General features: G+C 47.4%; 1 pseudogene; it reads right to left on the bottom strand.

Annotated features, from left to right (window-relative positions):
- Window positions 1-2,300: 2,300 nt before the first annotated feature.
- LOC120589360 (uncharacterized) lies at window positions 2,301-2,419 on the bottom strand (annotated as a pseudogene).
- Window positions 2,420-5,830: the final 3,411 nt, after the last annotated feature.

The following is a 5,830-nucleotide window of genomic DNA, read 5'->3' as shown; positions in this document are numbered from 1 at the left end:
AGTAATAATGATAAAATAATGTGACATAATAGTGGAAACAAAGTACTTCTGTCTGTCATTTTTCAACATCTAAGCCAGACCCAGTCAGCCACTGCTGTGGTGAGAACAGGCTTGGGCTTGCTCTGTAACTCAAAGGATTTTGCAAAGAATTTTGCTGACATTTGTCCTTGCTCCCTGGGGGCGGGGGCGGGAGGGGGGGGCGGGGAGGGGTTCCTCCTAAAGCCTTCTACTCACCTGGGTGATAGCTGTGTCTGTTGTTCTTGGTGACCCCTGGTGGGTCCCTAGATAGTTTACTTAGTCGGGATGGTGCAAGGTGGGGCTGGCCCCGCAGAAAGAGCAGCCAGGTGAGTGTGGGTCTGGGGCTTGGAGCCAGGTGTTAAAAGCCTGACCTCCAGGGGGAGGATGGGGCTGGGGATTGAGCTGGAATCCCGTGGCCAGTGATTCAGCCCGCCGTGCTCATGACATGAAGCTGAAGCTTGGGTCAGCTCCCCTGGGTAACAGTGTCCTGTGCATATTGTGACACGTCAGCATGCTGGGGGATGGGGAGGGTGACGTGTCTTGACCCTAGAGAGTGGACAGGGAAGCCTGGAGTTTGGGCCCTCCTAGACCTGCCCCCGTGGGTCTCATTGCTGGCCCCGATTTGTGTCCTTCTTGCCATAATGAGATGTAAGCGTAACCACGCGTGTCCCTGGTTCTGGACTTTCTAGTGAATCGCGGTGTCTGAGTGGTTAGTAGGGGACCCCGGGGTTACAGTTGATGAGTCAGAAGAACAGATGTCCTGGGAACCCCTGCGTTGGTAGCTGGCGTCCGAGGCGAGGGCAGCCCGGAGCGGACTGTGACCGTAGCCTGCGGAGTTTGCGCTGAGGCCTGCGGGTTAGTGTGGCAGGTCACCGCAGCTGCTTGGCAGCCCCGCTGCCCCCGCCCCTTCCGTGCAGATCACGGCAGGCTGTGGGGCGGGTGGCTCGTCGCCGCCACCGTCACGCCAGAGGCTCTCCTTTCAGCCGCGGCTCGGCCGCGACGCCGCTCTGGCTGCTGGCGGGGCCGGCGTGTCCCGCGCAGGGGGCAGGGTCCGCCGGGACGCGGTAAGTTCTGCCCGGCGCTAAGCGCCCTTGTCTTTTCCAGTTTCGTACACGGCCCGGTGTCGGCCGCCACGGAACCCGCTCTCGCTGGCTGCGACGGCCGAGTCAGCATCGCGCAGGTGGCTTTGAAGCTGGCTTCCCATCGCTGCAACCCGAAGGTACAGTTCCGTTCTCTTCATCCGGCTCCATGAGAGTGGAGGGACTTGGCGACACTGACCGCGTAGAGTCCATTTCTAGTGTTATTTTTCATGGGAATGTCTCAGTAAAATGGAGCGATCCACTGAATGTCGGATAATAGGATTTTAACAAATGGAGTTAAGCTTCGCTTGTGACCGGAAGAAAAACTCGACTCTCCCTGACAGCATCCTTTGAATTTAGGCAGAACATCCTTTGATGCATTTGGCAACACAGTTAATAATAACGTTACCGTCACTTTTAAAAAGGTTTCCTTGAGTCTTTAGTTCTTCTGGTTTTCATTTCTCTTGCTCGATTTGCATTTACAAGACATCTGCTTCGTTTGCGCTGTAACGTGTTTACTGTATCGACCGTCTGAACCCCCGTCCGCGGCCTGCGCGTCAACAAGGCCCCGGGGCGGGCGGCGTCCGTGGGTTTTTGCCCCGGTTGGAGACCAGCGGAGTGGACACGTAGTGTTTTCTCTCCGACCGCTGGCACATCGATGCGCCCGCACAAGCAAGAGCGCGGTCACGCGGAAGGTACCGATGATTCCCGTTAGTCCTGGAAAGCAGCGTGACACTCTTCGGAGGTGACAAAGTCATTCTGTCACGCGCCCGCACTAAACACGGTTGGCGGTTCGACAAGTATTGAGACCCGCGAATCTAGTTCGGGTTAATACCTGCCACCTGTGTCCTAGCAGCTCTCGCTTTGCCTTCGAGTCGGAGGGGGCGTTTCGGGGAGCAGAGTGCCCGATCCTCGCAGTGCTTCGCCCCGCTCTGAGCATTACCTTTGAAGAATTATGCCGCTGTCTTTCTCGTCTTTGTCCTCATGCATATGCAATGCGTCTTTTTTTCCTCTGGCTGCTGTTAAGGGTTTTTCTTTTTTTTCCCAGTCAATTTTTAGAGCAATTTTATTATTACATATCTTGGTGCAGTTTTCTTCATTATTTTTTTTCTTTTTTTAGGCGAGGCGACCCTTGGTTGACCTCACAGATTGCAAGGACCTGGTCAGCTTACAATCCCTTATTTTTTTATTTTTTATTTTTTACATTTGCAGCACCCGGCCTTCCTAGGCGGTCTCCCATCCAAGCACTAATCAGGCCCGACCCTGCTTAGCTCCCGAGATCAGACGGGATCGGGCGCGTTCAGGGTGGCGTGGCCGTGGACTCCATGATTCTTGAACACGACTTTGATAAGCTTCTTGACTCTGCATTGATAGTTCTCACCTAGTCTGAAACTACTTTGACCGTGATGTTCTCCAACCTTCCACCCCTCTTTAAGGAACTCCGATTACACATGTGAGGCTCCTAGATGTCGTCTCACGAGTCACTGAGTCTCCTTCCTTTCTTTCTTTAGATTTTTTTCACATTTCTATTCTCATTTCAGATAGATTCTACAAGTATGTCTTCAAACTTCACTGATTATATGCTGAAAAAACAGCTCTGCTTTGTTTCGTGGGAGCCTAAATGCAGAGGCTGTTGTTCTGCACTCCTGAAACCCAAAGCCCCTTTCACTAATTGATTTTTGCTAGTGCCAATGTAACAATATACGCGAAGGAAATAAGTAACACTAATTTTGAAAAAAAGAAGCACTGCCTTTTCCCGGTTTCTGTCTTTGTGCGTGTGCACGTGCACATGCTTCCATAGATGCTGATGTTGTACAATAAAAATTTAAATGAATCCAACAAATAATGAATAGAAGTAACAGAAAACCAGTTACCTACTAAAAAGAAAATCATGTTCATACCATAAAACAAGTTGTAAATACAGTAGGAACAGACAAAATTTAAGTAGCCAAGTCACATTTAATGTAAGAATAGGATGCTTTTCTGTCAGAATAAGTTTTTTTCAGGCTCCCAAAATTTCAAAACAATGTTAATATTACATCTTTACATGAAAGAATTAAGAATGTATTTTCAGTAAAAAAAATAGCTGCCAGCAGTTTACAAAGTATGGGAGGTAATGTAATACTTAAAGTATTTTTGAGTCAATAAAGCATTTTAGACCTAATGCCTTTAAAAAAATCTTTGCAATATTTTCTGTGGATCTTAGTTGACTTATTCAGTTAAATTCAAATGATACTTTTCTATTTTTGTACGTTCGTTATCCTCACTTTTATATTCTTGTCTTCAAATTGTATCCTTTGTTATTTATAATTGCATTTCTTCTAAGTTTTCCTGTGACCAGAATGCTTAGACCAAATTATTGCCTTATGATATATTCCCATCTTAATTTAAAAGTCATTTAAAATAGTTTATAACTGACATTAGGATTTCCTCTTGCTCCAAGAGTTATTTAATATATTTTCTCAAGAGGCTCATTTTTTCAGGTCTATATTTGCTCTTCATTTCAAGTGTCACTGAAATTTTGGTCGGCGTATTATGCATTTATTTTGCCAGCCTTGCTAATTTCCTTATTCTACTTTATTCTGTTTGTCTGACAGTTAATCAGGTAAATCCTGAGAAGGACAGACTGCGGCGTGATCGCACTCTGTGCCCCCTTCTATTTCTCCTGTTATTCCGAGCGCGTTCGCGTTGTGCGTCTGTGCGGCGTTGTTCGGAGCATGGCGGGTGCTGATTATTCCCTCTTCATTGGGAAGTCCTTTGCTTACTTCACGAGTTTTAACCTTGTTATGTTCATCCGATGTATGTACAGTGGCTCGATTTGGTTGTTGTTGGCATTTCTTTAGGCATACTTGGCTATGCCGTTATAAAACATTTTTAAAAAACCAAAAATAAATAAACTACCCCAAGTTCCCAGTCACCAGAGGTTTGCTTCTCCCTCTGCTTCCTGCCTGTCGTGGTCGCCCGGCTCCGCCTCGGCTCACTGCCACTTCTAGGCCCAGGTGCGGGCTGGCGGAGCAGCTTCTGTCTGCAGCATCTGTTACCAAGTCAGAAAGTTTTGGGTAAACTAGCGTTAATTGTTTTAACTGCTAAGATTTTGAAATACAATGTAGTCGCACACAAAAAAATAGTTATCCCAAAATGATTAGCTAAGTACATATTTATGTTTGTCTGAGGTTAATATGACATAGTTGAATTAAACATTTGAAAGTGATGATTAAGCTAACTAGCATATCAAAGACAAGATTTTGAGTAAATTCTTCAGAATGCTTAGCAGTCCTCAGAGTATCATTATTTTAAGAGCTGACATTTTTTAATAGCTTTCTTCTGATCATCTGTAAAAATTCAATGCTGGTTGTTCTTGAAACTTTGTACTTCATGACAAGAAGGGCTGGCAGATGGGTTGAGCTTTGGAGCAAAATAGAAGAATACCGTGGAACACTCGGTGCATACCTTTTCTCAGTGTGATCAGAGGACGCCTTCTGTTTTTTTTGTGGAAAGTCATCATTATTTGTCACTTCCGACTCTGATAAAGGGTGTGTGTAAGGAGTTTCCACTTGGAATCGTGACCGATACAGTCAGAAGTGTGCCGGAACCTCCCTTTGAGATAGAGCAGGCACGTCTACGGTCGGAGAGCCACTCCCTGCCCCGCTGTTTCAGAGAAGAGCTAAAGTGAGATCGAGTCACACCTCGATCACATCCCAAATGTCGTCCACACAGTCAGTAGCCTTTTAATTAGGAAAGCAGTTATAAATATTATCCACATGTCAGTAACAGCAAACACAAACTCTCTCGAGTAACCCCGAGTGTTAATTAGCGTCGTGGGAAAGAACGGAGCAGATTCGGAAGAAGACGTCTGTCCGCGAGGTGACAAATGGCAGTTTAATAACACCGGATGCCTCTCTAACAAGGTCTGTAATGTAGATTTGAAATGAATTTGATGGTGTTTCTTTTGTTTCATACTAGTTTCATACATTTAAGCCTTTGAAAACATACTATGGAAAGGAATATTTTTATGTGAGCAACTGTGGCGTGGTCTAGGTGTAAAACAGTGACATCTGACTGCACAGCGGCCGTCACATCGCAGTGGAACCTGGTACATTCCGTGGTGTTAGTATTCCCAGACCTACGACAAAAGCAGCTCGTATGTCGGTGACACTGGGCGCGTGCCAGAACGGGGAGCCCCCGCAGTGCCCTCAAATTAACTGTGGCGCAGCGTCCCAGTGCACGTGTCATCAGTCAGCTAGGAAATTCACAGGGTGCATCCCAAAATGAGATTTTCTGTCCTCCCCATTCTCCCGCTCGTCCGCGTTTGGGGGAGGGCTCGCCGACTCCTCGCAGGGGTCAGAGCGCTGACTGGGGCAGTGCTGGACTGCGGCGTGCAGTCAGTGACAGCACAGAGCATGAGGGTCGTCTGTCGTCGCCGGCGCACGGTCCGCGTGTGGGATGCTGGGCAGGCGTGTCGTTCTGGCCAGTGTGTTGGTCAACGTGGTCTGAACGGCAGCCCGTTCACTGTCTGCTGCGCTCGACCTGCCCCTCACCGTGCGAGAACAGGCGACGCCAGCCCCATCGCGACTGGCCCCTGGGAGCCTCACGTTTGCAACCTCAGTGGCAGGGCAGAGGTTTTCTTTAAGTCTTATACGTTCTATAAATTCAACCACTGTTGAGTAAGATAACTAAATGTATTATTCTATAGTGAAATTTAAGTGGAAAGTCATTTTATATGGATACTTATG

The sequence above is a fragment of the Pteropus medius genome, unplaced genomic scaffold (genome assembly GCF_902729225.1).
Source record: "Pteropus medius unplaced genomic scaffold, Ma_sr-lr_union100, whole genome shotgun sequence".
Lineage (NCBI taxonomy): Eukaryota > Metazoa > Chordata > Mammalia > Chiroptera > Pteropodidae > Pteropus > Pteropus medius.
Note: the sequence above shows the minus strand (reverse complement) of the source record. Positions and strands in the feature narration are given on the sequence as shown.